The sequence below is a fragment of the Podarcis melisellensis genome (assembly GCF_964234715.1).
Source record: "Podarcis melisellensis genome assembly, chromosome: 5".
Taxonomy (NCBI): domain Eukaryota; kingdom Metazoa; phylum Chordata; class Lepidosauria; order Squamata; family Lacertidae; genus Podarcis; species Podarcis melisellensis.
The window spans coordinates 66,969,669-66,983,992 of record NC_138537.1 but is presented as its reverse complement, the minus strand read 5'-3'; positions in this window follow the sequence as shown (position 1 = coordinate 66,983,992).

Here is a 14,324-nt window from a genome sequence, read left to right as displayed (position 1 = left end):
TACAGAAGCCCCAGATAAGTGGGATGCACTCAGTCTAGAATAAACTTTTGCATTTTCCATAGGTGTGTGTTAAAGTAGGTTTCAGAGTTTATTATGGGAGAAATCTTGAGTTCCTCTGAATCTGACAAGAGACTCTTCAGTGAGAAGATCAGTGATGAAATACATGCTTTCCTGATCTAAAAGACAGTTGAGTAGGCCTGCAGTGTGTAGTCAGGGGTGAATGTTGAGTGTGTTCTGCAGCACATCCTTGGCACACACAGAGATTTGTTAAGGCAATCCAACAGGTCAGGCCTATGTGACCTGGTGTTGTATCATAGAATATGAACCCAGCAGACACTTCAGCATGGGAAAGTGAGTCGTCAAATTGGAAAAAATCTGCAAAACATTGATCTCATATGTGTGTCTGGATGGCACCTCCTCCTGGCAAGTCCCGCACCAAGCTGGTCCAAACGTATTGCTCTGCTTTCCTTTGGACCACGTCAACAAGGGTGGGGGAAATGGCTTGTAGTCTGGGCAGCCCAGTATCTCCATATAAACTTCCCAGGCTTGCTCCCCAACGAGGTCACTTTGGTGCTGCTCCCCTAGTGGTTTGACTTCACCCCCAGAGGGGCACTCCATTGACAGATGCAACAACATTCTATGCCTAAGAACCTCATGTTCTCACAGTTGACGCCACATTAGTGACTTGCTGGGAATATGTAAGATTTTCCTTTTAAAGTGTTCTTGCATTGGAATTTTGGCCCACCACGCTGCTGCTGTTGTGTCTCTCTGTGCAGAAAGATCATCCAGTTTACTGGCAACTTTCTTAAGTTCAGAAAATGAGGTTGGCTTAATGTACTGCCAGCTAGACCCTAAGTCAGGGTGGTCCAATGTGCGGCCCTCGAATGTCCTTGTTGAGGTTTTGAAAAACATCTAGCAGGGGTTCAAATATTTAAAAGGAGCACTGGAAGACTTAATTTACCCTTGCACTCTGCTGTGGTCCTAACATTCCCCTTTCCACACGACCAACCACCACGCCTCACCTTGGGAGAGGAGGGTGCCCTTAGGGAAGTGATGCTGACTGTCTCTCCTAGGTGTAAATATAGCTTCACATCATTTATTGACTGTTTTTGCTCATTCACATCTTGTGCTGTAAATGTTACGCCTGAGCAGTTGTAGCTTTTTAAAGAGAAAATTAACACATATCAAGTCCCATCAAGCTCTCCAAACATTCACTCTGATAACGTCTTATCAAAATAATCATAATTAGAATAGGAATTTTGTTACAGAACCCCCTTAAACTCCTGCTGTGCTTCAGCGCTTGATATTTCTGCACTGTTACAAATGCAAGGAAATATACTGTTATATAAGAATACAAAGACACGCACACATACAACCTGATGAAGGAGTTCACAGCATTAACACTCTAAGAAGGTCTTGCTTCTCCCATAGCCACAGCCTTGGATCACAGCAGAGATCAGGAATGGCTCTGTCTCCTAGCTGCCCAGCCTGATTCTTTTCTTCTCTCTTCCATCTCCCTTAATGTCACTCTCAACTCTGGCCTTTTATTTTTGTCTTTCCAACTATCAGACAGTTGAGGGAAGAGGGCCATCCATTTGCCCTCTGGCACAAAGCCACTCCTTTTGTTACCTTAACAACCCATATTTAGTGGCCCATTACCAGCCTGGCTATTCCAAGAATTTGAATGGGAACCTACAGCTTCTCTCTCTCCCCCCCAAACTCATAACAATATCATGGTTGCTGCCGCTATTGTTGTTGTTGTTGTTGTCATTCCTTTGCAATACAATATACTTTTGATTAATAGACCATGGTATATGCAAACTGTATAGAAAGTTAAAATGACGAATCAGAATTTGGAAGATTGGAGCTATTACAAATCTGCACAGTGAATGACTTGGAACTATTTTCTGAATTGGCAATGAGATTGCATTATTATTCCCTCTCCAGTGTGTTACAATCAAGAAGAAAAAATCCTTGTTTCACCAGCCCAGTCCTTAAAGTGCTGCACACTGAGAATTTGTTCGTGTGAGAAGACAATACTTCTTTTCTGACCACTTTGAAGGACCTCTTTTGGAAATGTTCACTTATTTTGTGGTTTTAGTTATATTTTAAAGTTATGTGGTTTATTTATTATTGTTGCTGTTCATTACTCTGTGCTCCAGATTGGATAATAGACAGGATATAAAACTATGAGAGAGAGAGAGATTAAATTGCTCTTTCCTTCCCTCAGAAAGGAGTGCATGTATAATGTTATGAATTGGGGGGAGGGATATGCTGTATGCCTGAGACCTTTCCAATTCCTGGATCCAAGACGGATTCAATACCTGGAATAGCCAGGCTAGCATGCTGTTGAGGTAATGTCCCTCTAAGTATGGGCCATTATGGTAACAAAGAAAGTGGCTGTGTGCCAGATGCCAAGTGTGTGGGCCCCTTTCCCTCAACTCACTGGTAGTTAGAAAGACAAAGGTCAGAGCTGAGAGTTGAGTTTGTGTGGTAGAAGCAAGCCTGAAGGCTGGGCAGCTGGGAGACAGAACCGTGCCGGTTTTCTGCTGGAATCCAAGGATATGGGAGAAGCAAGATGCTCTTGGAGTGCTGATGCTGTGAGCTGCTTCATTGTAGGCTCAGGTTGTATATATGTGTATATAAACCATATATCCTAGAGACACCATAGTCTCCGCTGCCCCAAGGAAACACAAATCCTGGGTAAGTGCCTGGATCCCCTGGAATCTGACCCTGCTTGGAGATTGGGATGGCATGCAACTATCTCTCTCTCAGTGTCGGTGTGTCATGCCCAACACATTTTGATGAAGACTTTCCTTAGGGGCAGGAGAATTCAATTTCATCACTTTGCATCAGTATTGTGTCCTTTTTTTTTTTTTACTTGTTCAAGGACTTCACTCCCTTCATTGTTCAATTGGATACAACTTCCCAAACTGCTGGCAACTGATGTCGAATGGTGATAACAAGTGAGGGCAATCCTCTTTCCTACTTGTACTGTGGCATCTGGTGTTCTATTCTGTTCCTTCTGTGACTATAGCAGAAATTGTGATGGTATCATTCTTTAAAACGAGGAAAGTGACATAACATTGTTCAGAACTAAGAGCTACATTGCCAGATATTGGTGTGATTGACTTAAACACCTAATGTAGAAAAGCTTTGCCACTCATGAATTAGATCCAATACGTATTAATACTTCATTGCAATTAAGATGGCAAACTGCAGCCACTAATATAACTGAAGCAAAAGTCTAAGAGCATTTCGATCTTCTAAAGCAGCATTACCACTGACATTGTGAATTTTCAAGATTTATACAGTGGACGAAAAAGCCACATACATCAGAATGCACATTTGAATTAAAAATGTTCTGTTCCACTATCTAGAATCTAGAGGCATGTCGACACTATGAACCTGAATCAGTTTAACTTTTAAATATCCTGGGAATTTTAGTTTAGTGAGGGCACAGAGAATGGTCCATTAGAGATTCCTATGGCCACAGCGAGTTTTTCCTCACGGAGATATGTAAGGAAAAAATGAGTTTAAATGTTCTTCCCATCCCCTTAAGAGTCCCTTTTTTCTGCTTCTGATCAAAGATATCAACTTGACCTCAGAATCTTTCTCTGCATGCACAGAGTGAACCAGGATAAATAAGTCACTGTCTTAGTCTAAACAGGGATTCCTCCCCCTCCCTAATAGTCAAATTTCAATATCAGACACATGATTACATTCAATAACATGCTGTACAGTGAAACAAGAAGCATTGCTTTAACAGCAGTGCTCGAAAGGCACTGCTGTCTTGAAGTTTGATCTTGAATACATCCAATCCAACTGTACTCTGTGCATCTGGCTCCTCATCCCCTCTCTCCTAAAACTGAAATGTGCAAATGGCAATCCTCCAATCTTTCTGTCCATAAACAGGTTAGAAAACTGTGAGGTGTCTTGTTTTGCATGCGGCTCTAATAAAATGTTCACATGTTGATGATATGTCTCTCATCTGATAAAATAAGGTAATAAAATGATTGATGTACTTGTTTAGGAATTAATTGTTGGTGTGGCTTTAATAGGGATATTGGAGAATTCCAACACAAACAGCTACGGGATTGGATATAGCTACTGTTTGCTTATTCATCCCATGTCCAGAATTGAAATCATTCCAGCAAATACAATTGATTATTTGCTGCTTCTGCTGTTGTTGCCACTTCAAAAATGATACATAATATCCACCTCACTTCCATTTTCATTGCAATGCATGGAATAATGGAATGACAATGTAATTTCCGTAATTTAAGAAATGTACGTAATTGATCACATACATTACATACGTTACATGGTTTCTCTACAGTGGATAGCAAAACAAATAGAACTGCAGCTGAACAGAAACACTGCTGCAAACTGCTGCATTCAATAAATACAGGGCACAATGGGAAATGAAACATGAATTGCCATTTAATTCTTTAGAATGTTGCAAAGAACAGCTGAATGAAACAATCATTTCGATCAGTGGCATGTATAATCCATGGGAATTTCTACCTTACACAAAATTGGTTTCACATATGCTTTTCATTGCTAGTGATGTTACTGTTCTGCCATTGGGCATAATTATGTCGAAAAACCTGAATCTACTTAAAACCACTTAAATAATCAGAGCTGCACAATGCATTTGTGCCCTGGCTTATTAAACAGACTCTCTTACTGCAATTCTTCAAAAGCTCTATATTCAAAATTCCTCTCAGAAAAGCACTTTGTTCTCATGTAGCATCACAAGTGGACAGAGACTGAATCAATCATTTACAGAATGCATATATTTATTTTAGGTAAATAACCATTATTAATGTTACACAATTGCTCTTATCCATGATTTATTTTCTTATGTAGCAGGATCCCTTTGGCTCAGAATAGCTAAATATGATGGCCGCAGTACTATTATTATTATTTATTTCTGACACTTTTCTGACTTAGTACAGGATTAATGAATGCAGTACAAGCAAATTGAACGCAGACAGGATAATGCATATATTGTAATTTTGTAAAGAAAATCTGCGCAATTAGTGGGAAGAGATATATATTGCATACTGTCAGTATAGATTGCCCAAATGTGAAATAGCAACAAACTACATGATTATTATTATTTTTTAAAAAAAGAAAGCATTTCAGTTTGTAACAAATGTCAAGCTACTAGGCCACACATCATATTCTTTAGCCCTTGTGGAAACCATTTTTCCTAATCATAGGATTTATTTTCCACCTTTAGGATTAGCAGTGCCTCACTCTTGCAGAAACACATGATGATGATGATAGTTTTTAACTCTTCTTTTATCCACTGGACTACGGAGTGGATAAAGGCACCTAAAAACATTGCAAAGACAAAACAAAATTTGCTGTTCAAACTCTATTCCTCATTCCTAATGACAGGCATTTCATATTCTGAAATATTGCTTATTATTTCATTTGAAATCTTGGAAACAAGGAACTTACCCATATGGTGACTTAAAATATTAATAGTGAAGAAGATCTGTATGTCTGCCAATTCTCTCTCTGAGTATCAATTTTCTTCTTGATTTGTGAAGGCTGCAGGTCTTCTGTAGCTGTCTAATATTGCTATAAAGACTTTCTGTCCTACATATCAATAAATTAGTATTTCCTCCATTCCCAAGAAAGAGTCATCTTTTTGGACAAAGTCCACGGGATGGATCACACATCCTTTTCTGCTTCCAGTCAGTGGTAGCCACTTTAAGTCTGTAGCAGCCAAAACAAGAAAGAGACTTGTGGTCCCTAAAAGATTATGCACACACAGACGTCATATTTACTTCGATTGGACTTACTTCCAGGTAAGTGTGTATAGGACTACAACCTTATTGTGACATAAGGATTCATGGACCACAGCGGGGGTGGGGAACCTCTTGCCCATGGGCCAATCTTGACTCACCAGGAATTACAGTTTGGCCTACAAGACCCTTTCCCCTCCAAAAAAACACACCCATCCATCAATCAGCTAACATCACCCCAATGCATTAAAGACCAAGGGAATTGGTTTTATCTCATCAGGCACATGAGTTGTTATTCCATACCCTTCAACATGTTCAATTCCCATATTGATGCACATGTTTTCCCAGCCGTGCTCCTGCACAAGTCAAGTGACCTACATGAGATCATGGAATCCCAAAAGAAGTGTTTTGGGGAGGATGAGATCTTGACACAAAATTTTGCAAGATCACAGCATCCAAAATGGCCTACGTGCTCTCACGGGGGGAAAAGGGATGTCCCAGTTTTTCCAGGACATGTGCATGATAGGTTATCCTAGTTATCCTAATCCTAATCAGGAAATTAATTTGTTATGCTTATTTGGATGAGGATCTGTCTTCTTTCCCATGGTTTGCCTTGGACTTAAATAGCAGAATATATTTGCTAGTTGCTTCTCCAGTCGACTTGCTGTTTGACCTGATCCAACTGCATGTGCTTTGTTATGTTCTTACCTTGTGCCTGTAGACCATAATCTTGAAATGAAATGTTAATGAACCCCATTGCGCATCACCATGTGGTTTAGGCCCTGTGTTTTAGGAGGCATCTTGACACTTTTCTCACCATGCCGGTTGCAGAAATAGCTATACAAAGGGCAGTGGATAAATTATGGTTGTTTGGAAGCTTTGCACGATTACAGGTGCTGCCTGCTTCTGAAAATGCATTCTTGACACTTTCAACTTTCACTGACAGGTTTATCAAAATGATGTTATGGGAGATTAGAGAGAATCCATTTTGTGGGTAGTAATTAATGAAAAAGACTCTCTGGTAGCTTTTTCTTTTTGTATTTAGCAGTACAAAAGCATTGCATGCCTTTAATAAATGCTTTCCTTAACAGATGTTCTTAGTACCACAATAGGTTGCTTAAATATTCTCTGTCATCAAGCAAATAACTTTTGTATAGATGTCTTCCATTAACACATGCATTAGCATATCAAACACTTACATTCTGGAATTTGATGTAAACGAGTCTACACTAAACAACTCATTAGTTACACAGACGCTTAATTGTGCTGGGTATTTAAAAAAAGAAAAAGGAAGGAAGTATAAGTTTGCAATCTTTCATGAGTAGGTGGGCAAACGGACGCTGCAAACGGACGCTAAGAGCATCTAGTTATACTTTGAGTATGAGGAGAGTGATTGTGTAATTTTATACAAATATACAGTCTCATTTTTTCATGGAAATTTTGGAGAACACATTGGTCAGGAAGCTAGAAAAGAACTTTATTGTGCCTGTTAAGAGAAGATCAGAGCAGCAACATCAAACTCTCATCTCTACCAAGATTTAGGATGACAAGATCCAAAACCGGACAAGTTGCTGGTGTTTTAGCAGGTGAAACTTGGCCACCTTAACCCAGATACAAATAAGTGCCACCAAGTGTTTTAACTCTAGGTAACTCACAACTTAAGCACATTTAACTTGTGTGCATTAAGCTATACACAATTGGCAAAAATAAAAAGAACAATAACAATTAAAAGGGAGCAAAAAGGTGGTGGGTATCCAGGAAAATAGAATCTGGCAGTCCCACCAGCTACTGAACCCAATGTGTTTTGATTATACTTTATTTTGGTTTTACATGCTATCCCCAAAATGTAATCCCCTCTTAAACTGAGAACTACCTATATAATATTATCCACAGATGCCACAGTCTAGCAAGAGAGATCTGTGAATGGATGAAAGGCTCCAGACATGTTGCTGACATGGATGGAGAAGCTCATCTTGATACAAATCACACACACATTGTTCATCCAGACCCAGATGGCTAGATACAACTTTTGAAGCAGGTAGGGCTTTGTTTCCACAGCTTTGTTGTTAGCATCTTTCTGTCTCAAGAGACAATGGAGTGCACCTCTAGGGGTGAAGTCAAACCACTGCATTAGCAGCACTGAAGTGAACTCCCCAGGGCAGTGTGTATGGGGGTCCTGGGCTGCCCAGACTACAAGACCTCCCCCCTGGCTCAGTGATATGGTCAAAGGAAAAGCAGGGCAATATGTTGGGCACTGGCTTGGCTGCAGGAGTTGCTGGAAGGAGGCATACAAAATGCCATCCAACCATATTAGGGACTCCACTTTATGGAGGGCTTACTTAGCTTTTCTTCTCCCAAATATATTTTGCAAGGCAGGAGAGATTCAGGACCAGAGTTCTCCTAGATGGGCTACCTTCCCAGGTTGACAAGCCCCATCTGCCCCCTGCTTCCCTCTATAACATGTTCAGAAACAGCTTTCTTGACTCCATGAAGTGAGCCAAGGTTGTCGTCTTCTTCTTCTTCTTCTTCTTCTTCTTCTTCTTCTTCTTCTTCTTCTTCTTCTTCTCTGAAGTACAAGTTCTTAAATGAATTATTTTTGCCTGAATGAGAGTGGAAGGGGAGGATGTTCACCGGGGAGGATGTTTTCCCCATTCACATTTTTCATTGCTGCCACTGCATGTTCAGTTCTCACTGCCGCTGCTGCCTGTCATATGTTCTTCTTTCGATTCCTTCCTCAATAGACAAGAAGCATTTCTTCTAACCCTCACTTCTGAAGGTGTTTGTCCTGATGTCAAGTCAGAGTGAGGACATGAGTGGGAATAAATGCTTTCCACCACTACTCTCCCTTGCATTCAGCGTCAGGATGGAACCCATTGGAGTGGGGGAAGAAGAAGGAGGGACATTTTCAGTCTGGTGATGAATGAAAGACAGTTGGGGTGGGAGGGGGAACATAGTTCAGCATCAGTGGAGAGAGTGAACGATGCTGGAACAATCTTCACCCCTGTTCACCCTTTCACCCTCCCCCCATAAAACACTAAAATAGCTCCCCAGCTTCACAGTCTGCATATTAGGTGGCAAACCTGGGGAGGGGATTGCTGTGGACTGTCACCTAAGGTCTATTATATAATTTTGTTTTCAGGAGAAAGAAATATTAAGCATCTTTAGCACTACAGAATGCACTGATATTCTCGTTCTTCTGCTAGAGAACCATGTCCTCCTTGAAGTGTTTACAATTTATAGCAAACAGAGCATTGATCTGCAAAAGCCAATTACAGTTCCTGAATTAGCAAAAGTGCACATATCAAAGGAGTGCATATTCTGTTTAGTGACTTTCCATTGTTCATCTGTGGACCTTGCTCTTACTTCCGTTACAGGCTGTTAGTACCAAACATTCATTACAGTCGCAGAACCCTTTGGCGGCTAATTCCTAGCTCAGTCGAAAGGCACTAAGTTCACATCAGGTCTGCTTCTGTATACCTCAGTGAAGCAGAGAATGAACTCAAAATTAATTGCTACCCCAGCCATCAAATTTTATGATATCTATACTTGAACACAGAGGTGAGACTGCTTCAGGCTCCAAAGCTCTATTTTAGGCCATTACAGAAATTGAGGTGTATACACATATAATTTTTAAAAATGGCTCTATGAAAGGTTTATTTCTTTATAAACATATGATTTTTATACATCACAAAGGTCTTAAGATAACTGGGTGCTTCATAAGCAGAAAGCAATTTAGGCGATCCCTGGTCCATATTTTTTAAGAATTCTAAATTAAAATATTGTGCAAGCCCGTTCAAAGACTTCTGATTTCTGCCTATTTCTTTCCCTTCTATATCTAGGAGTCAGAAGTCTTTGAATGCACTTGCATCACAGCATTTTAATTTAGAATTCCTCCATTAAAATTCATTTAGGATTTGGGCCAGGGATCTCTGGATTCTTCTATTAAGAATCCAGTTCTTAATTTGCATCATGTTTTGGCTGCATTTAGGCTCTGAGCAGATGAGGGAATCCTTCCTTGCAGTTTGAGAGCAGCTTCAATATAACACTGCATCATAGGGAAAATAATTATTTGCCTTTAGGAATAAATCTTGGAAACTGCTTTCTGCAAGTTTCATTAATTTCTCTGCTTGGGATGCAGCGGAAAGCATGTATTTAGGCTGCTTGCCTATTCCATTTGACTCATTCGCCTTGTGTCAAATTTGTATTGACTTTTTCTGTATTGACTGTTTAGCGGTGGTGGTGGTGGGAACCAAACACAATCCAAATTGCTGCATCGTTATCATCAGAGAAGAGAGCTGAACTGAAATGTTATTAGCAAGGTAACCAATCCTGTCTGGGTAAAATGCCCCCTTTGACACCTATCCAATAATAAACATTATCTAATAGCTGCACTTGCAGGAAATACAGACCCTGTGTACACAGAAGAAAAGGTGCAGCAAAATGTCATTCTAGTTGGTGCAGAAAACAGTTTCATAAGAAATAACCTATAGATCCAATGGCTCTTCCTTAGATATTCCCACAGAATATCTCAAAGCAATTTCACAGTAATAAAATCAACAATAAAAAGGATTCAAAACAAGTTCTTTCATACAAACAGTTAAAAATCTGGAGCAGGAACAATCCCAGAAGATGGCTGACCAGCCTCTGCTTGGAGACCTCCAGAAAAGGAGAGACCACCACTTCCTCAGGAAATTGGTTTCGTTCTCAAACTGCTCACACTGTCAAAACATTTCACCTAATGTTCAACTGAAATGATGCCTTCTTGTAACTTAAACCCATCTCTTCTAGTCCTGTGGCATGTGGCCATAAGGGTGCTTCCGGATGTGGGACGAGCGCTCTTCAGGTGCGCAAGGCACCTGCATGACTTTGCTGTCATCAAAATGCCAGCCCATATTTCCCAACCAATTTAATCTGGAAGGGACACCGAGGATCATCTAGTCCAGCCCCCTGCAATGCAGGAATATGCAGCTGTCCCATATGAGGACTGAACCTGCAACCTTGGCTTTATCAGACCACTCTCTAACCAACTGAACTATCGAGGAGGAAGAGTGCTATCACGTCCTGTCCCACCCCCTTCTCTAAACATACCCTGTTCTCCTGCCAACCTAGTAGTTCGAAAGCTTACATCAAAGTGCAAGTAGATAAATAGGTTCTGCTCCAGCGGGAAGGTAAACGGCGTTTCCGTGCGCTGCTCTAGTTCATCAGAAGCGGTTTAGTCATGCTGGCCACATGACCCGGAAGCTGTACGCTGGCTCCCTAAGCCAATAAAGCGAGATGAGCGCCGCAACCCCAGAGTCGGTCACGACTGGACCTAATGGTCAGGGGTCCCTTTACCTTTACTATATATTCAATTAATAATAATAATAATAATAATAATAATAATAATAATAATAATAATAAAATTTACTGAGCACTGACCACCTTTATTATCCCCTACACACACACACACCAGGCTGTATTTCCTAAGTCCTTCACCCTGCCTTAAACTCCTTGGTTGAAAGGCTAGTTAAAAGGGAACTATACTCTCAGCAGAAGTGCTATATATATTCATATCTATATGTGTGAAGCGCTGCATTTTAAAAAGCAGCATTTGCCCCAATCGGCTTTGGCCAGCAGTTCTCCATACAACTGATTGGCCAATCTCCAATTGACAGGGAAGAAGCATGCATTATCTATTTCTTTTTTAACACAAACTGCAAGTGCTCGTTTACCAAGATCAGTTCTTAAAAGACTATTTGCATTTTTTTTTAGAATAGATAATGTTTCATTTAATCTATACACATTACAGAATTAGTTCGGATTCAGGGGACAGATATTCTGAATTGTACATTTTAGAGGGAAAACTGCATTAAAAATTCACCAGTAGCAGCAGAGAGAGGAAAGGAAAGTCAGCGCTCTGTGCAATGGCTTTTCTCCTGTCATAATCCTTTGAAAAGCTCAACAATAATTAGTAGTTTGTCCAATTGCAGCTGCTTTGGAACCTTCTCTTGGTTTGTCAGATCTGTTATTTGGGCACCATCCAAACTGCTGGATTGTGGGGATTGCTTGACAGATGAATTTTTCCCCCTGTCAAAGAATAGCATGCAAGCCAAGTCTTGGAACAAAAACAAAACACAACAAGAAACAAAAACCCACACCCAATAATTGACAAGAAAATAATCATAGTGTGCAGACATTGCAATTGCAAAGACTTGTCACTCTGGATAACCTATTCTGGTTAAGGAAGCCTTAGGAGAGGTACAACAAGGGCAAAACCTTTGGAATTCAAATAATAACTCTATGGGATTGTTGTCATTTTTGCTCTAGACTTCTGAAATTTCTCATATAAATTGTACATCCTGTGTTTAGCACAATTTGGAAAGTATGTGGAGCTGTCGTATGCCACTTAAGCAGTCTAATATTATGCAGCGAAATTCGGAGATGGTTAGGCAGGACCAGAATGCAATGCAATTTCTTGGAGTACATGGTTGCATCCTTAAATCCCACCGATTACAAAGGGGCTTATGTTTCATCTGAATTTTGCCATTTTGTTGCTAAAGGAATTGTATGGAGAGTGATCTTGTTAGAATGTCCTTATTCGTAATTTCCTGTCTGTTGGGAATAGCTTAATTACCTGTTTATCATACGATACCCCTAGCTTAGTGAACACTGCAAGAAGCAAAGTTACAGGGAACCAGACAGAAAGCCTTCTCAGTAGTGGCGCCCTCCCTGTGGAATACCCTCCCATTAGATGTCAAGGAAATAAACAACTATCTGACTTTTAGAAGACATCTGAAGGCAGCCCTGTTTAGGGAAGTTTTTAATGTCTGATGTTTTATTGTATTTTTAATATTCTGTTGGAAGCCAGATAGGCAGGGATGTGTGTGTGTGTGTGTGTTTTTGTGTGAGTGATCACTAACCCACTAACAAGCAGCAGAGGGTGGGGAAAAACCAAGCACAACCCAGTCTCAAGGCCAGTTTGCAATAAAGATTAACATTCTTGCTCGGTCCTGAAACAAACAGCTAGTCTTGCCCTGCAGAATGGAGGCTATGATTTTAGGCTTCTGGTCCTAGCTATTATAGCCTACTTTCTCACTGACCATCTGACATCAGGAATCACAAGACAGAGAAACCAGTAGGAGAACACTTCAATCTCCCAGGACATTCTATACAAGTTCTCAAAGTAGCTGTCATATTACAAAAGAATTTCAGAAATAGACCAGAAAGAGAAGTTGCTGAATTACTACCAAACTTAAAACCATGGAGAGACCTGCTCTGAATAGAGACAATAGATTATTATCTCATTATACATGATAAAGCTATTTTTGGCCATCTCATCCCTTGCTTTTTCCTGTAAGACCAATTGCAGTCATTAACAGTCGTTAACAGGTCTACCATACCTATCAGCCAATCACCCATTCCCACCACCCTTCTAGGGAATACCCCTCCCCACCCTCTTCTGAAGAATACCCCTCCCCACCCTCTCACTATATATATATATAGGTCTGGTGACTTCTGTTTCAGTGTATCTGAAGAAGTGTGCATGCACACGAAACCTCATACCAAGAACAAACTTAGTTGGTCTCTAAGATGCTACTGGACATTTTTTTAAAAAAATCTCACTGACCAAGGAGCAAAAGGCTGCTGTAGCCAGCTGCTGATACTGCTCTCATCTTCTCCCTCCTCAATACAAGCATGACCTATGAAAATGCCACTGCTAACTGCTAATAACAAGGCCAGTGGAAGTGATGATATTCCAGATGAACTATTTAAAATTTTAAACAATGATGCTGTTAAGGTGCTACACTCAATATGCCAGCAAATTTGGAAAACTCAGCAGTGGCCAGAGGATTGGAGAAGATCAGTCTACATCCCAATCAGAAAGAAGGGAAGTGCCAAAGAATGCTCCAACTACCGCACAATTGCACTCATTTCACACGCTAGCAAGGTTATGCTTAAAATTCTACAAAGCAGGCTTAAGCAGTATGTGGACTGTGAACTCCCAGAAGTGCAAGCTGGATTTTGAAGGGGCAGAGGAACCAGAGACCAAATTGCAAACATGCGCTGGATTATGGAGAAAGCTAGAGAGTTCCAGAAACACATCTACTTCTGCTTCATTGACTATGCAAAAGCCTTTGACTGTGTCGACCACAGCAAACTATGGCAAGTTCTTAAAGAAATGGGAGTGCCTGATCACCTCATCTGTCTCCTGAGAAATCTCTATGTGGTACAAGAAGCTACAGTTAGAACTGGATATGGAGCAACTGATTGGTTCAAAATTGGGAAAGGAGTACGGCAAAGCTGTATCTTGTCTCCCTGTTTATTTAACTTATATGCAGTATTCATCATGCGAAAGGCTGGGCTGGATGAATCCCAAGCTGGAATTAAGATCGCCGGAAGAAACATCAACAACCTCAGATATGCAGATGACACAACCTTGATGGCAGAAAGTGAGGAGGAATTAAAGAACCTTTTAATGAGGGTGAAAGAGGAGAGCACAAAATATGGTCTGAATCTCAACATCAAAAAAACGAAGATCATGGCCACTGGGCCCATCACCTCCTGGCAAATAGAAGTCGAAGA